The following is a 19338-nucleotide window of genomic DNA, read 5'->3' on the forward strand; positions in this document are numbered from 1 at the left end:
ATTCAGGGTGATGTGGCCGTAGGCAATCTTGCACCCTACTTACAACTCTCTTGACAAAAGCCAAGGTGGTCACCTCGGGCAATCGAGAGGAAAAATACAGCAGGTCGCCAAAGCCAACAACATAATGGAAAAAAGCCTACGGCACCTAGTATTCCCAGGCGGTCTCCCATCCAGGTACTAACCAGGCCCGACCCTGCTTAGCATCCGAGATCAGACGAGATCGAGCGCATTCAGGGTGATGTGGCCGTAGGCGATCTTGCATCCTACTTACAACTCTCTTGACAAAAGCCAAGGTGGTCACCTCGGGGAATCGAGAGGAAAAATACAGCAGGTCGCCAAAGCCAACAACATAATGGAAAAAAGCCTACGGCACCTGGTATTCCCAGGCGGTCTCCCATCCAGGTACTAACCAGGCCCGACCCTGCTTAGCATCCGAGATCAGAAGAGATCGAGCGCATTCAGGGTGATGTGGCCGTAGGCGATCTTGCACCCTACTTACAACTCTCTTGACAAAAGCCAAGGTGGTCACCTCGGGCAATCGAGAGGAAAAATACAGCAGGTCGCCAAAGCCAACAACATAATGGAAAAAAGCCTACGGCACCTAGTATTCCCAGGCGGTCTCCCATCCAGGCCCGACCCTGCTTAGCATCCGAGATCAGACAAGATCGAGCGCATTCAGGGTGATATGGCCGTAGGCGGTCTTGCACCCTACTTACAACTCTCTTGACAAAAGCCAAGGTGGTCACCTCGGGCAATCAAGAGGAAAAATACAGCAGGTCGCTAAAGCCAACAACATAATGGAAAAAAGCCTACGGCACCTGGTATTCCCAGGCGGTCTCCCATCCAGGGACTAACCAGGCCCGACCCTGCTTAGCATCCGAGATCAGACGAGATCGAGCGCATTCAGGGTGATGTGGCCGTAGGCGGTCTTGCGCCCTACTTACAACTCTCTTGACAAAAGCCAAGGTGGTCACCTCGGGCAATCGAGAGGAAAAATACAGCAGGTCGCTAAAGCCAACAACATAATGGAAAAAAGCCTACGGCACCTGGTATTCCCAGGCGGTCTCCCATCCAGGTACTAACCAGGGCCGACCCTGCTTAGCATCCGAGATCGAGCACATTCAGGGTGATGTGGCCATAGGCGAGCTTGCACCCTACTTACAACTCTCTTGACAAAAGCCAAGGTGATCACCTCGGGCAAACGAGAGGAAAAATACTGCAGGTCGCCAAAACCAACAACATGATGGAAAAAAGCCTACCGCACCTGGTATTCCCAGGCGGTCTCCCATCCAGGTACTAACCAGGCCCGACCCTGCTTAGCATCCAAGATCAGACGAGATCGAGCGCATTCAGGGTGATGTGGCCGTAGGCAATCTTTGCACCCTACTTACATCTCTCTTGACAAAAGCCAAGGTGGTTACCTCGGGCAATCGAGAGGAAAAATACAGCAGGTCGCCAAAGCCAACAACATAATGGAAAAAAGCCTACGGCACCTGGTATTCCCAGGCGGTCTCCCATCCAGGTACTAACCAGGCCCGACCCTGCTTGGAATCCAAGATCAGATGAGATCGAGCGCATTCAGGGTGATGTGGCCATAGGCAATCTTACACCCTACTTACAACTCTCTTGACAAAAGCCAAGGTGGTCACCTCGGGCAATCGAGAGGAAAAATACAGCAGGTCGCCAAAGCCAACAACATAATGGAAAAAAGCCTACGGCACCTGGTATTCCCAGGCGGTCTCCCATCCAGGTACTAACCAGGCCCGACCCTGCTTAGCATCCTAGATCAGACGAGATCGAGCGCATTCAGGGTGATGTGGCTGTAGGCAATCTTGCAACCTACTTACAACCTACTTACAACTCTCTTGACAAAAGCCAAGGTGGTCACCTCGGGCAATGGAGAGGAAAAATACAGCAGGTCGCCAAAGCCAACAACATAATGGAAAAAAGTCTACGGCACCTAGTATTCCCAGGCGGTATCCCATCCAGCTCCTAACCAAGCCCGACCCTGGTTAGCATCCGAGATCAGACGAGATCAAGCGCATTCAGGGTGATGTGGCCGTAGATGATCTTACACCCTACTTACAACTCTCTTGACAAAAGCCAAGGTGGTCACCTCGGGCAATCAAGAGGAAAAATACAGCAGGTCGCCAAAGCCAACAACATAATGGAAAAAAGCCTACCGCACCCGGTATTCCCAGGCGGTCTACCATCCAGGTACTAACCAGGCCCGACCCTGCTTAGCATCCGAGATCAGACGAGATCGAGCGCATTCAGGGTGATGTGGCCGTAGGCGATCTTGCACCCTACTTACAACTCTCTTGACAAAAGCCAAGGTGGTCACCTCGGGCAATCGAGAGGAAAAATACAGCAGGTCGCCAAAGCCAACAACATAATGGAAAAAAGCCTACGGCACCTGGTATTCCCAGGCGGTCTCCCATCCAGGTACTAACCAGGCCCGACCCTGCTTAGCATCCGAGATCAGATGAGATCGAGCGCATTCAGGGTGATGTGGCCATAGGCGATCTTGCACCCTACCTACAACTCTCTTGACAAAAGCCAAGGTGGTCACCTCAGGCAATGGAGAGGAACAATACAGCAGGTCGCCAAAGCCAACAACATAATGGAAAAAAGCCTACGGCACCTGGTATTCCCAGGCGGCCTCCCATCCAGGTACCAACCAGCCCGACCCTGCTTAGCATACGAGCGCATTAAGGCTAATGTGGCCGTAGGCGATCTTGCACCCTATTTACAACTCTCTTGACAAAAGCCAAGGTGGTCACCTCGGGCAATCGAGAGGAAAAATACAGCAGGTCGCCAAAGCCAACAACGTAATGGAAAAAAGCCTACGGCACCTGGTATTCCCAGGCGGTCTCCCATCCAGGTACTAACCAGGCCCGACCCTGCTTAGCATCCGAGATCAGATGAGATCGAGCGCAATCATGGTGATGTGGCCGTAGGCGATCTTGCTACCTACTTACAACTCTCTTGACAAAAGCCAAGGTGGTCACCTCGGGCAATCGAGAGGAAAAATACAGCAGGTCGCCAAAGCCAACAACATAATGGAAAAAAGCCTACGGCACCTAGTATTCCCAGGCGGTCTCCCATCCAGGCCCGACCCTGCTTAGCATCCGAGATCAGACAAGATCGAGCGCATTCAGGGTGATATGGCCGTAGGCGGTCTTGCACCCTACTTACAACTCTCTTGACAAAAGCCAAGGTGGTCACCTCGGGCAATCGAGAGGAAAAATACAGCAGGTCGCTAAAGCCAACAACATAATGGAAAAAAGCCTACGGCACCTGGTATTCCCAGGCGGTCTCCCATCCAGGGACTAACCAGGCCCGACCCTGCTTAGCATCCGAGATCAGACGAGATCGAGCGCATTCAGGGTGATGTGGCCGTAGGCGGTCTTGCGCCCTACTTACAACTCTCTTGACAAAAGCCAAGGTGGTCACCTCGGGCAATCGAGAGGAAAAATACAGCAGGTCGCTAAAGCCAACAACATAATGGAAAAAAGCCTACGGCACCTGGTATTCCCAGGCGGTCTCCCATCCAGGTACTAACCAGGGCCGACCCTGCTTAGCATCCGAGATCAGATGAGATCGAGCGCATTCAGGGTGATGTGGCCATAGGCGATCTTGCACCCTACTTACAACTCTCTTGACAAAAGCCAAGGTGGTCACCTCGGGCAATCGAGAGGAAAAATACAGCAGGTCGCCAAAGCCAACAACATAATGGAAAAAAGCCTACGGCACCTGGAATTCCCAGGCGGTCTCCCATCCAGGTACTAACCAGGCCCGACCCTGCTTAGCATCCGAGATCAGACGAGATCGAGCGCATTCAGGGTGATGTGGCCGTAGGCAATCTTTGCACCCTACTTACAACTCTCTTGACAAAAGCCAAGGTGGTCACCTCGGGCAATCGGGAGGATAAATACAGCAGGTCGCCAAAGCCAACAACATAATGGAAAAAAAGCCGACGGCACCTGGTATTCCCAGGCGGTCTCCCATCCAGGTACTAACCAGGCCCGACCCTGCTTAGCATCCGAGATCAGACAAGATCGAGCGCATTCAGGGTGATGTGGCCATAGGCGATCTTGCACCCTACTTACAACTCTCTTGACAAAAGCCAAGGTGGTCACCTCGGGCAATCGAGAGGAAAAATACAGCAGGTCGTCAAAGCCAACAACATAATGGAAAGAAGCCTGCGGCACGTGGTATTCCCAGGCGGTCTCCCATCCAGGTACTAACCAGGCCCGATCCTGCTTTGCATCCGAAATCAGACGAGATCGAGCGCATTCAGGGTGATGTGGCCGTAGGCTATCTTGCACCCTACTTACAACTCTCTTGACAAAAGCCAAGGTGGTCACCTCGGGCAATCGAGAGGAAAAATACAGCAGGTTGCCAAAGCCAACAACATAATGGAAAAAAGCCTACGGCACCTGGTATTCCCAGGCGGTCTCCCATCCAGGTACTAACCAGGCCCGACCCTGCTTAGCATCCGAGATCAGACGAGATCGAGCGCATTCAGGCTGATGTGGCCGTAGGCGATCTTGCACCCTACTTACAACTCTCTTGACAAAAGCCAAGGTGGTCACCTCGGGCAATCGAGAGAAAAAATACAGCAGGTCGCCAAAGCCAACAACATAATGGAAAAAAGCCCACGGCACCTGGTACTCCCAGGCGGTCTCCCATCCAGGTACTAACCAGGCCCGACCCTGCTTAGCATCCGAGATCAGACGAGATTGAGTGCATTCAGGGTGATGTGGCCGAAGGCAATCTTGCACCCTACTTACAACTCTCTTGACAAAAGCCAAGGTGGTCACCTCGGGCAATCGAGAGGAAAAATACAGCAGGTCGCCAAAGCCAACAACATAATGGAAAAAAGCCTACGACTCCTGGTATTCCCAGGCGGTCTCCCATCCAGGTACCAACCAGGCCCGACCCTGCTTAGCATCCGAGATAAGATGAGATCGAGCGCATTCAGGGTGATGTGGCCGTAGGCGATCTTGCACCTTACTTACAACTCTCTTGACAAAAGCCAAGGTGGTCACCTCGGGCAATTGAGAGGAAAAATACAGCAGGTCGCCAAAGCCAACAACATAATGGAAAAAAGCCTACGGCACCTGGTATTCCCAGGCGGTCTCCCATCCAGGTACTAACCAGGCCCGATGCCACTTAGCATCCGAGATCAGACGAGATAGAGCGCATTCAGGGTGATGTGGCCGTAGGCGATCTTGCACCCTACTAACAACTCTCTTGACAAAAGCCAAGGTGGTCACCTCGGGCAATCGAGAGGAAAAATACCGCAGGTCGCCAAAGCCAACAACATAATGGAAAAAAGCCTACGGCACCTCGTATTCCCAGGCAGTCTCCCATCCAGGTACTAACCAGGCCCGACCCTGCTTAGCATCCGAGATCAGAGGACATCGAGCGCATTCAGGGTGATGTGGCCGTAGGCGATCTTGCACCCTACTAACAACTCTCTTGACAAAATCCAAGGTGGTCACCTCGGGCAATCGAGAGGAAAAATACAGCAGGTTGCCAAAGCCAACAACATAATGGAAAAAAGCCTACGGCACCTGGTATTTCCAGGCGGTCTCCCGTCCAGGTACTAACCAGGCCCGACCCTGCTTAGCATCCGAGATCAGACGAGGTCGAGCGCATTCAGGGTGATGTGGCCGTAGGCAATCTTGCACCCTAATTACAACTCTCTTGACAAAAGCCAAGGTGGTCACCTCGGGCAATCGAGAGGAAAAATACAGCAGGTCGCCAAAGCCAACAACATAATGGAAAAAAGCCTACGGCACCTGGTATTCCCAGGCAGTCTCCCATCCAGGTACTAACCAGGCCCGACCCTGCTTAGCATCCGAGATCAGAGGACATCGAGCGCATTCAGGGTGATGTGGCCGTAGGCGATCTTGCAGCCTACTAACAACTCTCTTGACAAAATCCAAGGTGGTCACCTCGGGCAATCGAGAGGAAAAATACAGCAGGTTGCCAAAGCCAACAACATAATGGAAAAAAGCCTACGGCACCTGGTATTCCCAGGCGGTCTCCCATCCAGGTACTAACCAGGCCCGACCCTACTTAGCATCCGAGATCAGACGAGGTCGAGCGCATTCAGGGTGATGTGGCCGTAGGCAATCTTGCACCCTACTTACAACTCTCTTGACAAAAGCCAAGGTGGTCACCTCGGGCAATCGAGAGGAAAAATACAGCAGGTCGCCAAAGCCAACAACATAATGGAAAAATGCCTACGGCACCTGGTATTCCCAGGCGGTCTCCCATCCAGGTACTAACCAGGCCCGACCCTGCTTAGCATCCGAGATCAGACGAGATCGAGCGCATTCAGGGTGATGTGGCCGTAGGCGATCTTGCACCCTACTTACAACTCTCTTGACAAAAGCCAAGGTGGTCACCTCGGGCAATCGAGAGGAAAAATACAGCAGGTCGCCAAAGCCAACAACATAATGGAAAAAAGCCTACGGCACCTGGTATTCCCAGGCTGTCTCCCATCCAGGTACTAACCAGGCCCGACCCTGCTCAGCATCCGAGATCAGATGAGGTCGAGCGCATTCAGGGTGATGTGGCCGTAGGCAATCTTGCACCCTACTTACAACTCTCTTGACAAAAGCCAAGGTGGTCACCTCGGGCAATCGAGAGGAAAAATACAGCAGGTCGCCAAAGCCAACAACATAATGGAAAAAAGCCTACGGCACCTGGTATTCCCAGGCGGTCTCCCATCCAGGTACTAACCAGGCCCGACCCTGCTTAGCATCCGAGATCAGACGAGTTCGAGCGCATTCAGGGTGATGTGGCCGTAGGCGATCTTGCACCCTACTTACAACTCTCTTGACAAAAGCCAAGGTGGTCACCTCGGGCAATCGAGAGGAAAAATACAGCAGGTCGCCAAAGCCGACAACATAATGGAAAAAAGCCTACGGCACCTGGTATTCCCAGGCGGTCTCCCATCCAGGTACTAACCAGGCCCGACCCTGCTTAGCATCCGAGATCAGATGAGATCGAGCGCATTCAGGGTGATGCGGCTGTAGGCGATCTTGCACCCTACTTACAACTCTCTTGACAAAAGCCAAGGTGGTCACTTCGGGCAATCGAGAGGAAAAATACAGCAGGTCGCCAAAGCCAACAACATAATGGAAAAAAGCCTACGGCACCTGGTATTCGCAGGCGGTCTCCCATCCAGGTACTAACCAGGCCCGACCCTGCTTAGCATCCGAAATCAGACGAGAACGAGCGCATTCAGGGTGATGTGGCCGTAGGCGATCTTGCACCCTACTTACAACTCTCTTGACAAAAGCCAAGGTGGTCACCTCGGGCAATAGAGAGGAAAAATACAGCAGGTCGCCAAAGCCAAAAACATAATGTAAAAAAGCCTACGGCACCTGGTATTCCCAGGCGGTCTCCCATCCAGGTACTAACCAGGCCCGACCCTGCTTAGAAACTGAGATGAGACGAGATCGAGCGCATTCAGGATAATGTGGCCGTAGGCGATCTTGCACTCTACTTACAACTCTCTTGACAAAAGCCAAGGTGGTCACCTCGGGCAATCGAGAGGAAAAATACAGCAGGTCGCCAAAGCCAACAACATAATGGAAAAAAGCCTACAGCACCTGGTATTCCCAGGCGGTCTCCCATCCAGGTACTAACCAGGCACGACCCTGCTTAGCATCCGAGATCGAGCGCATTCAGGGTGATGTGGCCATAGGCTATCTTGCATCCTACTTACAACTCTCTTGACAAAAGCCAAGGTGGTCACCTCGGGCAATCGAGAGGAAAAATACAGCAGGTCGCCAAAGCCAACAACATAATGGAAAAAAGCCTACGGCACCTGGTATTCCCAGGCGGTCTCCCATCCAGGTACTAACCAGGCCCGACCCTGCTTAGCATCCGAGATCAGACGAGATTGAGCGCATTCATGGTGATGTGGCCGTAGGCGATCTTGCACCCTACTTACAACTCTCTTGACAAAAGCCAAGGTGGTCACCTCGGGCAATCGAGAGGAAAAATACAGCAGGTCGCCAAAGCCAACAACATAATGGAAAAAAGCCTACGGCACCTGGTATTCCCAGGCGGTCTCCCATCCAGGTACTAACCAGGCCCGACCCTGCTTAGCATCCGAGATCGAGCGCATTCAGGGTGATGTGTTTGCAGGCGATCTTGCACCCTACTTACAACTCTCTTGACAAAAGCCATGGTGGTCACCTCGGGCAATCGAGAGGAAAAATACAGCAGGTCGCCAAAGCCAACAACATAATGGAAAAAAGCCTACGGCACCTAGTATTCCCAGGCGGTCTCCCATCCAGGTACTAACCAGGCCCGACCCTGCTTAGCATCCGAGATCAGATGAGATCAAATGCATTCAGGGTGATGTGGCCGTAAGCGATCTTGCACCCTACTTACAACTCTCTTGACAAAAGCCAAGGTGGTCACCTCGGGCAATGGAGAGGAAAAATACAGCAGGTCGCCAAAGCCAACAACATAATGGAAAAAAGCCGACGGCACCTGGTATTCCCAGGAGGTCTCCCATCCAGGTACAAACCAGGCCCGACCCTGCTTAGCATCCGAGATCAGACGAGATCGAGCGCATTCAGGGAGATGTGGCCGTAGGCAATCTTGCACCCTACTTACAACTCTCTTGACAAAAGCCAAGGTGGTCACCTCGGGCAATTGAGAGGAAAAATACAGCAGGTCGCCAAAGCCAACAACATAATGGAAAAAAGCCTACGGCACCTGGTATTCCCAGGCGGTCTCCCATCCAGGTACTAACCAGGCCCGACCCTGCTTAGCGTCCGAGATCAGATGAGATCGAGCGCATTCAGGGTGATGTGGCCGTAGGCAATCTTGCACCCTACTTACAACTCTCTTGACAAAAGCCAAGGTGGTCACCTCGGGCAATCGAGAGGAAAAATACAGCAGGTCGCCAAAGCCAACAACATAATGGAAGGGGGCCTGCGGCGCCTGGTATTCCCAGGCGGTCTCCCATCCAGGTGCTAACCAGGCCTGACCCTGCTTAGCATCTGAAATCAGATGAGATTGAGTGCATACAGGGTGATGTTGCCGTAGGCAATCCTGCACCCTACTTACAACTCTCTTGACAAAAGCCAAGGTGGTCACCTCGGGCAATCGAGAGGAAAAATACAGCAGGTCGCCAAAGCCAACAACATAATGGAAAAAAGGCTACGGCACCTGGTATTCCCAGGCCGTCTCCCATCCAGGTACTAACCAGGCCCGACCCTGCTTAGCATCCGAGATCAGACGAGATCGAGTCCATTCAGGGAGATGTGGCCGTAGGCGATCTTGCACCCTACTTACAACTCTCTTGACAAAAGCCAAGGTGGTCACCTCGGGCAATCGAGAGGAAAAATACAGCAGGTCGCCAAAGCCAACAACATAATGGAAAAAAGCCTACGGCACCTGGTATTCCCAGGCGGTCTCCCATCCAGGTACAAACCAGGCCCGACCCTGCTTAGCATCCAAGATCAGACGAGATCGAGCGCATTCAGGGTGATGTGGCCGTAGGTGATCTTACACCCTACTTACAACTCTCTTGACAAAAGCCAAGGTGGTCACCTCGGGCAATCGAGAGGAAAAATACAGCAGGTCGCCAAAGCCAACAACATAATGGAAAATAAGCCTATGGCACCTGGTTTTCCCAGGCGGTCTCCCATCCAGGTACTAACCAGGCCCGACCCTGCTTAGCATCCGAGATCAGACAAGATTGAGCGCATTCATGGTGATGTGGCAGTAGGCGATCTTGCACCCTACTTACAACTCTCTTGACAAAAGCCAAGGTGGTCACCTCGGGCAATCGAGAGGAAAAATACAGCAGGTCGCCAAAGCCAACAACATAATGGAAAAAAGCCTACGGCACCTGGTATTCCCAGGCGGTCTCCCATCCAGGTACTAACCAGGCCCGACCCTGCTTAGCATCCGAGATCAGACGAGATCGAGCGCATTCAGGGTGATGTGGCCGTAGGCGATCTTGCACCCTACTTACAACTCTCTTGACAAAAGCCAAGGTGGTCACCTCGGGCAATCAAGAGGAAAAATGCAGCAGGTCGCCAAAGCCAACAACATAATGGAAAAAAGCCTACGGCACCTGGTATTCCCAGGCGGTCTCCCCTCCAGGTACTAACCAGGCCCGACCCTGCTTAGCATTCGAGATTAGACGAGATCGAGTGCGTTCAGGGTGATGTGGCGTAGGCGATCTTGCACCCTACTTACAACTCTCTTGACAAAAGCCAAGGTGGTCACCTCGGGCAATCGAGAGGAAAAATACAGCAGGTCGCCAAAGCCAACAATATAATGGAAAAAAGCCTACGGCACCTAGTATTCCCAGGCGATCTCCCATCCAGGTACTAACCAGGCCCGACCCTGCTTAGCATCCGAGATCAGACGAGATCGAGCGCATTCAGGGTGATGTGGCTGTAGGCGATCTTGCACCCTACTTACAACTCTCTTGACAAAAGCCAAGGTGGTCACCTCGGGCAATCGAGAGGAAAAATACAGCAGGTCGCCAAAGCCAACAACATAATGGAAAAAAGCTTAAGGCACCTGGTATCCCCAGGCGGTCTCCCATCCAGGTACTAACCAGGCCCGACCCTGCTTAGCATCCGAGATCAGACGAGATAGAGCGCATTCAGGGTGTTCTGGCTGTAGGCGGCTTTGCACCCTACTTACAACTCTCTTGACAAAAGCCAAGGTGGTCACCTCGGGCAATAGAGAGGAAAAATACAGCAGGTCGCCAAAGCCAACAACATAATGGAAAAAAGCCTACAGCACCTGGTATTCGCAGGCAGTCTCCCATCCAGGTACTAACCAGGCCCGACCCTGCTTAGCATCCGAGATCAGACGAGATCGAGCGCATTCAGGGTGATGTGGCCGTAGGCGATCTTGCACCCTACTTACAACTCTCTTGACAAAAGCCAAGGTGGTCACCTCGGGCAATCGAGAGGAAAAATACAGCAGGTCGCCAAAGCCAACAACATAATGGAAATAAGCCTACGGCACCTAGTATTCCCAGGCGTTCTCCCATCCAGGTACTAACCAGGCCCAACCCTGCTTAGCATCCAAGATCAGATGAGATTGAGCGCATTCAGGGTGATGTGGCCGTAGGCAATCTTTGCACCCTACTTACAACTCTCTTGACAAAAGCCAAGGTGGTCACCTCGGGCAATCGAGAGGAAAAATACAAAAGGTCGCCAAAGCCAACAACATAATGGAAAAAAGCCTACGGCACCTGGTATTCCCAGGCGGTCTCCCATCCAGGTACTAACCAGGCCCGACCATGCTTGGCATCCGAGATCAGACGAGATCGAGCGCATTCAGGGTGATGTGGCCGTAGGCGATCTTGCACCCTACTTACAACTTTCTTGACAAAAGCCAAGGTGGTCACCTCGGGCAATCGAGGGGAAAAATACAGCAGGTCGCCAAAGCCAACAACATAATGGAAAAAAGCCTACGGCACCTGGTATTATCAGGCGGTCTCCCATCCAGGTACCAACCAGGCACGACCCTGCTTAGCATCCGAGATCAGACGAGATCGAGCGCATTCAGGGTGATGTGGCAGTAGGCGATCTAGCACCCTACTTACAACTCTCTTGACAAAAGCCAAGGTGGTCACCTCGGGCAATCGAGAGGAAAAATACAGCAGGTCGCCAAAGCCAACAACATAATGGAAAAAAGCCTACGGCACCTAGTATTCCCAGGCGTTCTCCCATCCAGGTACTAACCAGGCCCAACCCTGCTTAGAATCCGAGATCAGACGAGATCGAGCGCATTCAGGGTGATGTGGCCGTAGGCAGTCTTTGCACCCTACTTACAACTCTCTTGACAAAAGCCAAGGTGGTCACCTCGGGCAATCGAGAGGAAAAATACAACAGGTCGCCAAAGCCAACAACATAATGGAAAAAAGCCTACGGCACCTGGTATTCCCAGGCGGTCTCCCATCCAGGTACTAACCAGGCCCGACCCTGCTTGGCATCCGAGATCAGACGAGATCGAGCGCATTCAGGGTGATGTGGCCGTAGGCGATCTTGCACCCTACTTACAACTCTCTTGACAAAAGCCAAGGTGGTCACCTCGGGCAATCGAGGGGAAAAATACAGCAGATCGCCAAAGCCAACAACATAATGGAAAAAAGCCTACGGCACCTGGTATTCCCAGGAGGTCTCCCATCCAGGTACTAACCAGGCCCGATCCTGCTTCGCATCCGAGATCAGACGAGATCAAGCACATTCAGGGTGATGTGGCCCTAGCCGATCTTGCACCCTACTTACAACTCTCTTGACAAAAGCCAAGGTGGTCACCTCGGGCAATCGAGAGGAAAAATACAGCAGGTCACCAAAGCCAACAACATAATGGAAAAAAGCCTACGGCACCTGGTATTCCCAGGCGGTCTCCCATCCAGGTACTAACCAGGCCCGACCCTGCTTAGCATCCGAGATCAGACGAGATCGAGCGCATCCAGGGTGATGTGGCTGTAGGCGATCTTGCAGCCTACTTACAACTCTCTTGACAAAAGCCAAGCTGGTCACCTCGGGCAATCGAGAGGAAAAATACAGCAGGTCGCCAAAGCCAACAACATAATGGAAAAAAGGCTACGGCACCTGGTATTCCCAGGCGGTCTCCCATCCAGGTACTAACCAGGCCCGAAACTGCTTAGCATCCGAGATCAGACGAGATCGAGCGCATTCAGGGTGATGTGGCCGTAGGCAATCTTGCATCCTACTTACAACTCTCTTGACAAAAGCCAAGGTGGTCACCTCAGGCAAACGATAGGAAAAATACAGCAGGTCGCCAAAGCCAAAAACATAATGGAAAAAAGCCTACGGCACCTGGTATTCCCAAGCTGTCTCCCATCCAGGTACTAACCAGGCCCGACCCTGCTTAGCATCCGAAATCAGACGAGATTGAGCGCATTCAGGGTGATGTGGCTGTAGGCAATCATGCACCCTACTTACAACTCTCTTGACAAAAGCCAAGGTGGTCACCTCGGGCAATCGAGAGGAAAAATACAGCAGGTCGCCAAAGCCAACAACATAATGGAAAAAAGAATACAGCACCTGGTATTCCCAGGTGGTCTCCCATCCAGATACTAACCAGGCCCGACCCTGCTTAGCATCCGAGATCAGACGAGATCGAGCGCATTCAGCATGATGTGGCCGTAGGCGATCTTGCACCCTACTTACAACTCTCTTGACAAAAGCTAGGTTGGTCACCTCGGGCAACCGAGAGGAAAAATACAGCAGGTCGCCAAAGCCAACAACATAATGGAAAAAAGCCTACGGCACCTGGTATTCCCAGGCGGTCTCCCATCCAGGTACTAACCAGGCCTGACCCTGCTTAGCATCCGAGATCAGACGAGATCGAGTGCATTCAGGGTGATGTGGCCGTAGGCAATCTTGCACCCTACTTACAACTCTCTTGACAAAAGCCAAGGTGGTCACCTCGGGCAATGGAGAGGAAAAATACAGCAGGTCGCCAAAGCCAACAACATAATGAAAAAAAGCCTACGGCACCTGGTATTCCCAGGCGGTCTCCCATCCAGGTAACAACCAGGCCCGACCCTGCTTAGCATCCGAGATCAGACGAGATCGAGCGCATTCAGTGTGATGTGGCCGTAGGCGATCTTGCATCCTACTTACAACTCTCTTGACAAAAGCCAAGGTGGTCACCTCGGGCAATAGAGAGGAAAAATACAGCAGGTCGCCAAAGCCAACAACATAATGGAAAAAAGCCTACGGCACCTGTTATTCCCAGGCGGTCTCCCATCCAGGTACTAACCAGGCCCAACCCTGCTTAGCATCCGAGATCAGACGAGATCGAGCGCATTCAGGGTGATGTGGCCATAGGCAATCTTGCACCCTACTTACAACTCTCTTGACAAAAGCCAAGGTGGTCACCTCGGGCAATCGAGAGGGAAAATACAGCAGGTCGCCAAAGTCAACAACATAATGGAAAAAAGCCTACGGCACCTGGTATTCCCAGGCGGTCTCCCATCCAGGTACTAACCAGGCCCGACCCTGCTTAGCTTACGAGATCAGACGAGATCGAGCGCATTCAGGGTGATGTGGCCGTAGGCGATCTTGCGCTCTACTTACAACTCTCTTGACAAAAGCCAAGGTGGTCACCTCGGGCAATAGAGAGGAAAAATACAGCAGGTCGCCAAAGCCAACAACATAATGGAAAAAAGCCTACGGCACCTGGTATTCCCAGGCGGTCTCCCATCCAGGTACTATCCAGGCCAGACCCTGCTTAGCATCTGAGATCAGACGAGATCGAACGCATTCAGGGTGATGTGGCCGTAGGAACTCTTGCACCCTACTTACAACTCTCTTGACAAAAGCCAAGGTGGTCACCTCGGGCAATCGAGAGGGAAAATACAGCAGGTCGCCAAAGCCAACAACATAATGGAAAAAAGCCTACGGTACATGGTATTCCCAGGCGGTCTCCCATCCAGGTACTAACCAGGCCCGACCCTGCTTAGCATCCGAGATCAGACAAGATCGAGCGCATTCAGGGTGATGTGGCCGTAGGCGATCTTGCATCCTACTTACAACTCTCTTGACAAAAGCCAAGGTGGTCACCTCGGGCAATGGAGAGGAAAAATACAGCACGTCGCCAAAGCCAACAACATAATGAAAAAAAGCTTACGGCACCTGGTATTCCCAGGCGGTCTCCCATCCAGGTAACAACCAGGCCCGACCCTGCTTAGCATCCGAGATCAGACGAGATCGAGCGCATTCAGTGTGATGTGGCCGTAGGCGATCTTGCATCCCACTTACAACTCTCTTGACAAAAGCCAAGGTGGTCACCTCGGGCAATCGAGAGGAAAAATACAGCAGGTCGCCAAAGCCAACAACATAATGGAAAAAAGCCTACGGCACCTGTTATTCCCAGGCGGTCTCCCATCCAGGTACTAACCAGGCCCGACCCTGCTTAGCATCCGAGATCAGACGAGATCGAGCGCATTCAGGGTGATGTGGCCATAGGCAATCTTGCACCCTACTTACAACTCTCTTGACAAAAGCCAAGGTGGTCACCTCGGGCAATCGAGAGGGAAAATACAGCAGGTCGCCAAAGCCAACAACATAATGGAAAAAAGCCTACGGCACCTGGTATTCCCAGGCGGTCTCCCATCCAGGTACTAACCAGGCCCGACCCTGCTTACCTTCCGAGATCAGACGAGATCGAGCGCATTCAGGGTGATGTGGCCGTAGGCAATCTTGCGCTCTACTTACAACTCTCTTGACAAAAGCCAAGGTGGTCACCTCGGGCAATCGAGAGGAAAAATAGAGCAGGTCGCCAAAGCCAACAACATAATGGAAAAAAGCCTATGGCACCTGGTATTCCCAGGCTGTCTCCCATCCAGGTACTAACCAGGCACGACCCTGCTTAGCATCCGAGATCAGACGAGATCGAGCGCATTCAGGGTGATGTGGCCATAAGGAATCTTTCACCATACTTACAACTCTCTTGACAAAAGCCAAGGTGGTCACCTCGGGCAATAGAGAGGAAAAATACAGCAGGTCGCCAAAGCCAACAACATAATGGAAAAAAGCCTACGGCACCTGGTATTCCCAGGCGGTCTCCCATCCAGGTACTATCCAGGCCAGACCCTGCTTAGCATCTGAGATCAGACGAGATCAAACGCATTCAGGGTGATGTGGCCGTAGGAAATCTTGCACCCTACTTACAACTCTCTTGACAAAAGCCAAGGTGGTCACCTCGGGCAATCGAGAGGGAAAATACAGCAGGTCGCCAAAGCCAACAACATAATGGAAAAAAGCCTACGGTACATGGTATTCCCAGGCGGTCTCCCATCCAGGTACTAACCAGGCCCGACCCTGCTTAGCATCCGAGATCAGACAAGATCGAGCGCATTCAGGGTGATGTGGCCGTAGGCGATCTTGCATCCTACTTACAACTCTCTTGACAAAAGCCAAGGTGGTCACCTCGGGCAATCGAGAGGAAAAATACAGCAGGTCGCCAAAGCCAACAACATAATGGAAAAAAGCCTACGGCACTTGGTATTCCCAGGCGGTCTGCCATCCAGGTACTAACCAGGCCCGACCCTGTTTAGCATCCGAGATCAGACGAGATCGAGCGCATTCAGGGTGATGTGGCCGTAGGCGATCTTGCACCCTACTTACAACTCTCTTGACAAAAGCCAAGGTGGTCACCTCGGGCAATCGAGAGGAAAAATACAGCAGGTCGCCAAAGCCAACAACATAATGGAAAAAAGCCTACGGCACCTGGTATTCCCAGGCGGTCTGCCATCCAGGTACTAACCAGGCCAGACCCTGCTTAGCATCCGAGATCAGACGAGATCGAGTGCATTCAGGGTGATGTGGCTGTAGGCGATCTTGCAACCTACTTACAACTCTCTTTACAAAAGCCAAGGTGGTCACCTCGGGCAATCGAGAGGAAAAATACAGCAGGTCGCCAAAGCCAACAACATAATGGAAAAAAGCCTACGGCACCTGGTATTCCCAGGCGGTCTCCCATCCAGGTACTAACCAGGCCCGACCCTGCTTAGCATCCGAGATCAGACGAGATTGAGCACATTCAGGGTGATATGGCTGTAGGCGATCTTGCACCCTACTTACAACTCTCTTGAAAAAAGCCAAGGTGGTCACCTCGGGCAATAGAGAGGAGAAATAAAGCAGGTCGCCAAAGCCAACAACATAATGGAAAAAAGCCTACAGCACCTGGTATTCCCAGGCGGTCTCCCATCCAGGTACTAACCAGGCCCGACCCTGCTTAGCATCCGAGATCAGACGAAATCGAGCGCATTCAGGGTGATGTGGCCGTAGGAAATCTTGCACCCTACTTACAACTCTCTTGACAAAAGCCAAGGTGGTCACCTCGGGCAATCGAGAGGGAAAATACAGCAGGTCGCCAAAGCCAACAACATAATGGAAAAAAGCCTACGGTACCTGGTATTCCCAGGCGGTCTCCCATCCAGGTACTAACCAGGCCCGACCCTGCTTAGCATCCGAGATCAGACGAGATCGAGCGCATTCAGGGTGATGTGGCCGTAGGCGATCTTCCATCCTACTTACAACTCTCTTGACAAAAGCCAAGGTGGTCACCTCGGGCAATCGAGAGGAAAAATACAGCAGGTCGCCAAAGCCAACAACATAATGGAAAAAAGCCTACGGCACCTGGTATTCCCAGACGGTCTCCCATCCAGGTACTAACCAGGCCCGACCCTGCTTAGCATCTGAGATCAGATGAGATCGAGCGCATTCAGGGTGATGTGGCCATAGGCGATCTTGTATCCTACTTACAACTCTCTTGACAAAAGCCAAGGTGGTCACCTCGGGCAAGCGAGAGGAAAAATACAGCAGGTCGCCAAAGCCAACAACATAATGGAAAAAAGCCTACGGCACCTGGTATTTCCAGGCGTTCTCCCATCCAGGTACTAACCAGGCCCGACCCTGCTTAGCATCCGAGATCAGACGAGATCGAGCGCATTCAGGGTGATGTGGCCGAAGATGACTTTACACCCTACTTACAACTCTCTTGACAAAAGCCAAGGTGGTCACCTCGGGCAATCGAGAGGAAAAATACAGCAGGTCGCCAAAGCCAACAACATAATGGAAAAAAGCCTACGGCACCTGGTATTCCCAGGCGGTCTCCCATCCAGGTACTAACCAGGCCCGACCCTGCTTAGCATCCGAGATCGAGCGCATTCAGGGTGATGTGGCCGTAGGCGATCTTGCACCCTACTTACAACTCTCTTGACAAAAGCCAAGGTGGTCACCTCGGGCAATCGAGAGGAAAAATACAGCAGGTCGCCAAAGCCAACAACATAATGGAAAAAAGCTTACGGCACCTGGTATTCCCAGGCGGTCTCCCATCCAGGTACTAACCAGGACGGACCCTGCTTAGCATCTGAGATCAGACGAGATAGAGCGCATTCAGGGTGATGTGGCCGTAGGCGATCTTGCACCCTACTTACAACTCTCTTGACAAAAGCCAAGGTGGTCACCTCAGGCAATGGAGAGGAAAAATACAGCAGGTCGCCAAAGCCAACAACATAATGGAAAAAAGCCTACGGCACCTGGTATTCCCAGGCGGCCTCCCATCCAGGTACCAACCAGGCCCGACCCTGCTTTGCATACGAGAACGAGCGCACTCAGGGTAATGTGGCCGTAGGCGATCTTGCACCCTATTTACAACTCTCTTGACAAAAGCCAAGGTAGTCACCTCGGGCAATCGAGAGGAAAAATACAGCAGGTCGCCAAAGCCAACAACATAATGGAAAAAAGCCTACGGCACCCGGTATTCCCAGGCGGTCTCCCATCCAGGTACTAACCAGGCCCGACCCTGCTTAGCAACCAAGATCAGACGAGATCGAGCGCATTCATGGTGATGTAGCCGTAGGCAATCTTGCACCCTACTTAAAACTCTCTTGACAAAAGCCAAGGTGGTCACCTCGGGCAATCGAGAGGAAAAATACAGCAGGTCGCCAAAGCCAACAACATAATGGAAAAAAGCCTACGGCACCTGGTATTCCCAGGCGGTCTCCCATCCAGGTATTAACCAGGCACAACCCTGCTTAGCATCCGACGTCAGACGAGATCGAGCGCATTCAGGGTGATGTGGCTGTAGGCGATCTTGCAGCCTACTTATAACTCTCTTGACAAAAGCCAAGGTGGTCACCTCGGGCAAACGAGAGGAAAAATACAGCAGGTCGCCAAAGCCAACAACATAATGGAAAAAAAGCCTACGGCACCTGGTATTCCCAGGCGGTCTCCCATCCAGGTACTAACCAGGCCCGACCCTGCTTAGCATCCGAGATCAGACGAGATCAAGCGCATTCAGGGTGATGTGGCCGTAGGCGATCTTGCACCCTACTTACAACTCTCTTGACAAAAGCCAAGGTGGTCACCTCAGGCAATGGAGAGGAAAAATACAGCAGGTCGCCAAAGCCAACAACATAATGGAAAAAAGGCTACGGCACCCGGTATTCCCAGGCGGTCTCCCATCCAGGTACTAACCAGGCCCAACCCTGCTTAGCATCTGAGATCAGACGAGATCGAGCGCATTCAGGGTGATGTGGCCGTAGGCAATCTTGCACCCTACTTAGAACTCTCTTGACAAAAGCCAAGGTGGTCACCTCGGGCAATCGAGAGGAAAAATACAGCAGGTCGCCAAAGCCAACAACATAATTGAAAAAAGCCTACGGCACCTGTTATTCCCAGGCGGTCTCCCATCCAGGTACCAACCAGGCCCAACCCTGCTTAGCATACAAGATCGAGCGCTTTCAGGGTGATGTGGCCGTAGGCGATCTTGCACCCTACT

At 52.3% G+C, this 19338-nt stretch overlaps 38 non-coding genes and 44 pseudogenes across 38 annotated transcripts; all 82 read right to left on the reverse strand.

Moving 5' to 3' along the window:
• LOC143945635 (5S ribosomal RNA) overlaps positions 1-24 on the reverse strand; it is a 120-nt pseudogene extending 96 nt beyond the window's left edge.
• Positions 25-133: 109 nt separating this feature from the next.
• On the reverse strand, positions 134-252 carry LOC143950544 (5S ribosomal RNA). The gene has a single exon (XR_013265901.1). It is a non-coding gene; the product is annotated as a 5S ribosomal RNA (ribosomal RNA).
• A 109-nt stretch (positions 253-361) lies between these two features.
• LOC143946876 (5S ribosomal RNA) lies at positions 362-480 on the reverse strand. The gene has a single exon (XR_013265251.1). It is a non-coding gene; the product is annotated as a 5S ribosomal RNA (ribosomal RNA).
• Positions 481-806: 326 nt separating this feature from the next.
• Positions 807-925, reverse strand: LOC143951557 (5S ribosomal RNA). Its single transcript, XR_013266818.1, has one exon. It is a non-coding gene; the product is annotated as a 5S ribosomal RNA (ribosomal RNA).
• Positions 926-1034: 109 nt separating this feature from the next.
• Positions 1035-1143, reverse strand: LOC143948637 (5S ribosomal RNA; annotated as a pseudogene).
• Positions 1144-1252: 109 nt separating this feature from the next.
• On the reverse strand, positions 1253-1371 carry LOC143953870 (5S ribosomal RNA). The gene has a single exon (XR_013268912.1). It is a non-coding gene; the product is annotated as a 5S ribosomal RNA (ribosomal RNA).
• Positions 1372-1481: 110 nt separating this feature from the next.
• On the reverse strand, positions 1482-1600 carry LOC143944169 (5S ribosomal RNA; annotated as a pseudogene).
• Positions 1601-1709: 109 nt separating this feature from the next.
• LOC143943944 (5S ribosomal RNA) lies at positions 1710-1828 on the reverse strand (annotated as a pseudogene).
• Positions 1829-1948: 120 nt separating this feature from the next.
• On the reverse strand, positions 1949-2067 carry LOC143949104 (5S ribosomal RNA; annotated as a pseudogene).
• A 109-nt stretch (positions 2068-2176) lies between these two features.
• Positions 2177-2295, reverse strand: LOC143954312 (5S ribosomal RNA). Its single transcript, XR_013269315.1, has one exon. It is a non-coding gene; the product is annotated as a 5S ribosomal RNA (ribosomal RNA).
• Positions 2296-2404: 109 nt separating this feature from the next.
• LOC143954996 (5S ribosomal RNA) lies at positions 2405-2523 on the reverse strand. The gene has a single exon (XR_013269775.1). It is a non-coding gene; the product is annotated as a 5S ribosomal RNA (ribosomal RNA).
• Positions 2524-2843: 320 nt separating this feature from the next.
• LOC143950967 (5S ribosomal RNA) lies at positions 2844-2962 on the reverse strand. The gene has a single exon (XR_013266283.1). It is a non-coding gene; the product is annotated as a 5S ribosomal RNA (ribosomal RNA).
• A 326-nt stretch (positions 2963-3288) lies between these two features.
• LOC143951558 (5S ribosomal RNA) lies at positions 3289-3407 on the reverse strand. Its single transcript, XR_013266819.1, has one exon. It is a non-coding gene; the product is annotated as a 5S ribosomal RNA (ribosomal RNA).
• A 109-nt stretch (positions 3408-3516) lies between these two features.
• LOC143951808 (5S ribosomal RNA) lies at positions 3517-3635 on the reverse strand. Its single transcript, XR_013267045.1, has one exon. It is a non-coding gene; the product is annotated as a 5S ribosomal RNA (ribosomal RNA).
• A 109-nt stretch (positions 3636-3744) lies between these two features.
• On the reverse strand, positions 3745-3863 carry LOC143943480 (5S ribosomal RNA). The gene has a single exon (XR_013264939.1). It is a non-coding gene; the product is annotated as a 5S ribosomal RNA (ribosomal RNA).
• A 111-nt stretch (positions 3864-3974) lies between these two features.
• LOC143954339 (5S ribosomal RNA) lies at positions 3975-4093 on the reverse strand. Its single transcript, XR_013269340.1, has one exon. It is a non-coding gene; the product is annotated as a 5S ribosomal RNA (ribosomal RNA).
• Positions 4094-4202: 109 nt separating this feature from the next.
• Positions 4203-4321, reverse strand: LOC143947593 (5S ribosomal RNA; annotated as a pseudogene).
• A 109-nt stretch (positions 4322-4430) lies between these two features.
• LOC143951768 (5S ribosomal RNA) lies at positions 4431-4549 on the reverse strand. The gene has a single exon (XR_013267009.1). It is a non-coding gene; the product is annotated as a 5S ribosomal RNA (ribosomal RNA).
• A 109-nt stretch (positions 4550-4658) lies between these two features.
• LOC143943466 (5S ribosomal RNA) lies at positions 4659-4777 on the reverse strand (annotated as a pseudogene).
• Positions 4778-4886: 109 nt separating this feature from the next.
• LOC143945542 (5S ribosomal RNA) lies at positions 4887-5005 on the reverse strand (annotated as a pseudogene).
• Positions 5006-5114: 109 nt separating this feature from the next.
• LOC143947532 (5S ribosomal RNA) lies at positions 5115-5233 on the reverse strand (annotated as a pseudogene).
• Positions 5234-5342: 109 nt separating this feature from the next.
• On the reverse strand, positions 5343-5461 carry LOC143946977 (5S ribosomal RNA; annotated as a pseudogene).
• Positions 5462-5570: 109 nt separating this feature from the next.
• On the reverse strand, positions 5571-5689 carry LOC143944014 (5S ribosomal RNA; annotated as a pseudogene).
• Positions 5690-5798: 109 nt separating this feature from the next.
• Positions 5799-5917, reverse strand: LOC143944898 (5S ribosomal RNA; annotated as a pseudogene).
• Positions 5918-6026: 109 nt separating this feature from the next.
• On the reverse strand, positions 6027-6145 carry LOC143952903 (5S ribosomal RNA). The gene has a single exon (XR_013268035.1). It is a non-coding gene; the product is annotated as a 5S ribosomal RNA (ribosomal RNA).
• A 109-nt stretch (positions 6146-6254) lies between these two features.
• Positions 6255-6373, reverse strand: LOC143944218 (5S ribosomal RNA). The gene has a single exon (XR_013265007.1). It is a non-coding gene; the product is annotated as a 5S ribosomal RNA (ribosomal RNA).
• Positions 6374-6482: 109 nt separating this feature from the next.
• Positions 6483-6601, reverse strand: LOC143945622 (5S ribosomal RNA; annotated as a pseudogene).
• A 109-nt stretch (positions 6602-6710) lies between these two features.
• LOC143950614 (5S ribosomal RNA) lies at positions 6711-6829 on the reverse strand. The gene has a single exon (XR_013265965.1). It is a non-coding gene; the product is annotated as a 5S ribosomal RNA (ribosomal RNA).
• Positions 6830-6938: 109 nt separating this feature from the next.
• LOC143952598 (5S ribosomal RNA) lies at positions 6939-7057 on the reverse strand. Its single transcript, XR_013267760.1, has one exon. It is a non-coding gene; the product is annotated as a 5S ribosomal RNA (ribosomal RNA).
• Positions 7058-7166: 109 nt separating this feature from the next.
• LOC143944713 (5S ribosomal RNA) lies at positions 7167-7285 on the reverse strand (annotated as a pseudogene).
• A 109-nt stretch (positions 7286-7394) lies between these two features.
• LOC143948691 (5S ribosomal RNA) lies at positions 7395-7513 on the reverse strand (annotated as a pseudogene).
• A 109-nt stretch (positions 7514-7622) lies between these two features.
• On the reverse strand, positions 7623-7731 carry LOC143947675 (5S ribosomal RNA; annotated as a pseudogene).
• A 109-nt stretch (positions 7732-7840) lies between these two features.
• Positions 7841-7959, reverse strand: LOC143954401 (5S ribosomal RNA). Its single transcript, XR_013269396.1, has one exon. It is a non-coding gene; the product is annotated as a 5S ribosomal RNA (ribosomal RNA).
• Positions 7960-8068: 109 nt separating this feature from the next.
• On the reverse strand, positions 8069-8177 carry LOC143949739 (5S ribosomal RNA; annotated as a pseudogene).
• A 109-nt stretch (positions 8178-8286) lies between these two features.
• LOC143953450 (5S ribosomal RNA) lies at positions 8287-8405 on the reverse strand. The gene has a single exon (XR_013268531.1). It is a non-coding gene; the product is annotated as a 5S ribosomal RNA (ribosomal RNA).
• A 109-nt stretch (positions 8406-8514) lies between these two features.
• On the reverse strand, positions 8515-8633 carry LOC143952447 (5S ribosomal RNA). The gene has a single exon (XR_013267623.1). It is a non-coding gene; the product is annotated as a 5S ribosomal RNA (ribosomal RNA).
• Positions 8634-8742: 109 nt separating this feature from the next.
• Positions 8743-8861, reverse strand: LOC143951176 (5S ribosomal RNA). The gene has a single exon (XR_013266472.1). It is a non-coding gene; the product is annotated as a 5S ribosomal RNA (ribosomal RNA).
• A 109-nt stretch (positions 8862-8970) lies between these two features.
• LOC143949630 (5S ribosomal RNA) lies at positions 8971-9089 on the reverse strand (annotated as a pseudogene).
• Positions 9090-9198: 109 nt separating this feature from the next.
• Positions 9199-9317, reverse strand: LOC143945798 (5S ribosomal RNA; annotated as a pseudogene).
• Positions 9318-9426: 109 nt separating this feature from the next.
• LOC143954208 (5S ribosomal RNA) lies at positions 9427-9545 on the reverse strand. The gene has a single exon (XR_013269221.1). It is a non-coding gene; the product is annotated as a 5S ribosomal RNA (ribosomal RNA).
• A 110-nt stretch (positions 9546-9655) lies between these two features.
• Positions 9656-9774, reverse strand: LOC143948317 (5S ribosomal RNA; annotated as a pseudogene).
• A 109-nt stretch (positions 9775-9883) lies between these two features.
• LOC143953587 (5S ribosomal RNA) lies at positions 9884-10002 on the reverse strand. Its single transcript, XR_013268655.1, has one exon. It is a non-coding gene; the product is annotated as a 5S ribosomal RNA (ribosomal RNA).
• A 109-nt stretch (positions 10003-10111) lies between these two features.
• Positions 10112-10229, reverse strand: LOC143946600 (5S ribosomal RNA; annotated as a pseudogene).
• Positions 10230-10338: 109 nt separating this feature from the next.
• Positions 10339-10457, reverse strand: LOC143943722 (5S ribosomal RNA; annotated as a pseudogene).
• A 109-nt stretch (positions 10458-10566) lies between these two features.
• LOC143949342 (5S ribosomal RNA) lies at positions 10567-10685 on the reverse strand (annotated as a pseudogene).
• A 109-nt stretch (positions 10686-10794) lies between these two features.
• On the reverse strand, positions 10795-10913 carry LOC143953652 (5S ribosomal RNA). Its single transcript, XR_013268713.1, has one exon. It is a non-coding gene; the product is annotated as a 5S ribosomal RNA (ribosomal RNA).
• A 109-nt stretch (positions 10914-11022) lies between these two features.
• LOC143954323 (5S ribosomal RNA) lies at positions 11023-11141 on the reverse strand. The gene has a single exon (XR_013269325.1). It is a non-coding gene; the product is annotated as a 5S ribosomal RNA (ribosomal RNA).
• A 110-nt stretch (positions 11142-11251) lies between these two features.
• Positions 11252-11370, reverse strand: LOC143952650 (5S ribosomal RNA). The gene has a single exon (XR_013267806.1). It is a non-coding gene; the product is annotated as a 5S ribosomal RNA (ribosomal RNA).
• A 109-nt stretch (positions 11371-11479) lies between these two features.
• On the reverse strand, positions 11480-11598 carry LOC143947320 (5S ribosomal RNA; annotated as a pseudogene).
• A 109-nt stretch (positions 11599-11707) lies between these two features.
• Positions 11708-11826, reverse strand: LOC143945003 (5S ribosomal RNA; annotated as a pseudogene).
• Positions 11827-11936: 110 nt separating this feature from the next.
• Positions 11937-12055, reverse strand: LOC143950173 (5S ribosomal RNA). Its single transcript, XR_013265600.1, has one exon. It is a non-coding gene; the product is annotated as a 5S ribosomal RNA (ribosomal RNA).
• A 109-nt stretch (positions 12056-12164) lies between these two features.
• On the reverse strand, positions 12165-12283 carry LOC143946820 (5S ribosomal RNA; annotated as a pseudogene).
• A 109-nt stretch (positions 12284-12392) lies between these two features.
• On the reverse strand, positions 12393-12511 carry LOC143951536 (5S ribosomal RNA). The gene has a single exon (XR_013266800.1). It is a non-coding gene; the product is annotated as a 5S ribosomal RNA (ribosomal RNA).
• Positions 12512-12620: 109 nt separating this feature from the next.
• Positions 12621-12739, reverse strand: LOC143945155 (5S ribosomal RNA; annotated as a pseudogene).
• A 109-nt stretch (positions 12740-12848) lies between these two features.
• LOC143947892 (5S ribosomal RNA) lies at positions 12849-12967 on the reverse strand (annotated as a pseudogene).
• A 109-nt stretch (positions 12968-13076) lies between these two features.
• Positions 13077-13195, reverse strand: LOC143945888 (5S ribosomal RNA; annotated as a pseudogene).
• A 109-nt stretch (positions 13196-13304) lies between these two features.
• Positions 13305-13423, reverse strand: LOC143950327 (5S ribosomal RNA). Its single transcript, XR_013265739.1, has one exon. It is a non-coding gene; the product is annotated as a 5S ribosomal RNA (ribosomal RNA).
• Positions 13424-13532: 109 nt separating this feature from the next.
• LOC143944249 (5S ribosomal RNA) lies at positions 13533-13651 on the reverse strand (annotated as a pseudogene).
• Positions 13652-13760: 109 nt separating this feature from the next.
• Positions 13761-13879, reverse strand: LOC143950729 (5S ribosomal RNA). Its single transcript, XR_013266069.1, has one exon. It is a non-coding gene; the product is annotated as a 5S ribosomal RNA (ribosomal RNA).
• Positions 13880-13988: 109 nt separating this feature from the next.
• LOC143952894 (5S ribosomal RNA) lies at positions 13989-14107 on the reverse strand. Its single transcript, XR_013268027.1, has one exon. It is a non-coding gene; the product is annotated as a 5S ribosomal RNA (ribosomal RNA).
• A 109-nt stretch (positions 14108-14216) lies between these two features.
• On the reverse strand, positions 14217-14335 carry LOC143946449 (5S ribosomal RNA; annotated as a pseudogene).
• Positions 14336-14444: 109 nt separating this feature from the next.
• LOC143944360 (5S ribosomal RNA) lies at positions 14445-14563 on the reverse strand (annotated as a pseudogene).
• A 109-nt stretch (positions 14564-14672) lies between these two features.
• LOC143945875 (5S ribosomal RNA) lies at positions 14673-14791 on the reverse strand (annotated as a pseudogene).
• A 109-nt stretch (positions 14792-14900) lies between these two features.
• On the reverse strand, positions 14901-15019 carry LOC143951319 (5S ribosomal RNA). Its single transcript, XR_013266602.1, has one exon. It is a non-coding gene; the product is annotated as a 5S ribosomal RNA (ribosomal RNA).
• A 109-nt stretch (positions 15020-15128) lies between these two features.
• LOC143948013 (5S ribosomal RNA) lies at positions 15129-15247 on the reverse strand. The gene has a single exon (XR_013265357.1). It is a non-coding gene; the product is annotated as a 5S ribosomal RNA (ribosomal RNA).
• Positions 15248-15356: 109 nt separating this feature from the next.
• On the reverse strand, positions 15357-15475 carry LOC143946207 (5S ribosomal RNA; annotated as a pseudogene).
• A 109-nt stretch (positions 15476-15584) lies between these two features.
• On the reverse strand, positions 15585-15703 carry LOC143944785 (5S ribosomal RNA; annotated as a pseudogene).
• Positions 15704-15812: 109 nt separating this feature from the next.
• On the reverse strand, positions 15813-15931 carry LOC143944361 (5S ribosomal RNA; annotated as a pseudogene).
• A 109-nt stretch (positions 15932-16040) lies between these two features.
• Positions 16041-16159, reverse strand: LOC143943440 (5S ribosomal RNA; annotated as a pseudogene).
• A 109-nt stretch (positions 16160-16268) lies between these two features.
• LOC143944579 (5S ribosomal RNA) lies at positions 16269-16387 on the reverse strand (annotated as a pseudogene).
• Positions 16388-16496: 109 nt separating this feature from the next.
• On the reverse strand, positions 16497-16615 carry LOC143954620 (5S ribosomal RNA). The gene has a single exon (XR_013269594.1). It is a non-coding gene; the product is annotated as a 5S ribosomal RNA (ribosomal RNA).
• Positions 16616-16724: 109 nt separating this feature from the next.
• On the reverse strand, positions 16725-16843 carry LOC143952571 (5S ribosomal RNA). The gene has a single exon (XR_013267735.1). It is a non-coding gene; the product is annotated as a 5S ribosomal RNA (ribosomal RNA).
• Positions 16844-16952: 109 nt separating this feature from the next.
• Positions 16953-17071, reverse strand: LOC143950348 (5S ribosomal RNA). The gene has a single exon (XR_013265758.1). It is a non-coding gene; the product is annotated as a 5S ribosomal RNA (ribosomal RNA).
• A 109-nt stretch (positions 17072-17180) lies between these two features.
• LOC143952416 (5S ribosomal RNA) lies at positions 17181-17299 on the reverse strand. Its single transcript, XR_013267595.1, has one exon. It is a non-coding gene; the product is annotated as a 5S ribosomal RNA (ribosomal RNA).
• A 109-nt stretch (positions 17300-17408) lies between these two features.
• LOC143946850 (5S ribosomal RNA) lies at positions 17409-17527 on the reverse strand (annotated as a pseudogene).
• Positions 17528-17636: 109 nt separating this feature from the next.
• On the reverse strand, positions 17637-17745 carry LOC143946292 (5S ribosomal RNA; annotated as a pseudogene).
• Positions 17746-17854: 109 nt separating this feature from the next.
• Positions 17855-17973, reverse strand: LOC143948709 (5S ribosomal RNA; annotated as a pseudogene).
• A 327-nt stretch (positions 17974-18300) lies between these two features.
• On the reverse strand, positions 18301-18419 carry LOC143944430 (5S ribosomal RNA; annotated as a pseudogene).
• Positions 18420-18528: 109 nt separating this feature from the next.
• On the reverse strand, positions 18529-18647 carry LOC143946264 (5S ribosomal RNA; annotated as a pseudogene).
• A 110-nt stretch (positions 18648-18757) lies between these two features.
• LOC143950275 (5S ribosomal RNA) lies at positions 18758-18876 on the reverse strand. Its single transcript, XR_013265692.1, has one exon. It is a non-coding gene; the product is annotated as a 5S ribosomal RNA (ribosomal RNA).
• A 109-nt stretch (positions 18877-18985) lies between these two features.
• LOC143954292 (5S ribosomal RNA) lies at positions 18986-19104 on the reverse strand. The gene has a single exon (XR_013269297.1). It is a non-coding gene; the product is annotated as a 5S ribosomal RNA (ribosomal RNA).
• Positions 19105-19213: 109 nt separating this feature from the next.
• On the reverse strand, positions 19214-19322 carry LOC143948698 (5S ribosomal RNA; annotated as a pseudogene).
• Positions 19323-19338: the final 16 nt, after the last annotated feature.

This window comes from Lithobates pipiens, unplaced genomic scaffold (genome assembly GCF_037356315.1).
Source record: "Lithobates pipiens isolate NorthernLeopardFrog02 unplaced genomic scaffold, aLitPip1_a1.2 Scaffold_30, whole genome shotgun sequence".
NCBI lineage: Eukaryota > Metazoa > Chordata > Amphibia > Anura > Ranidae > Lithobates > Lithobates pipiens.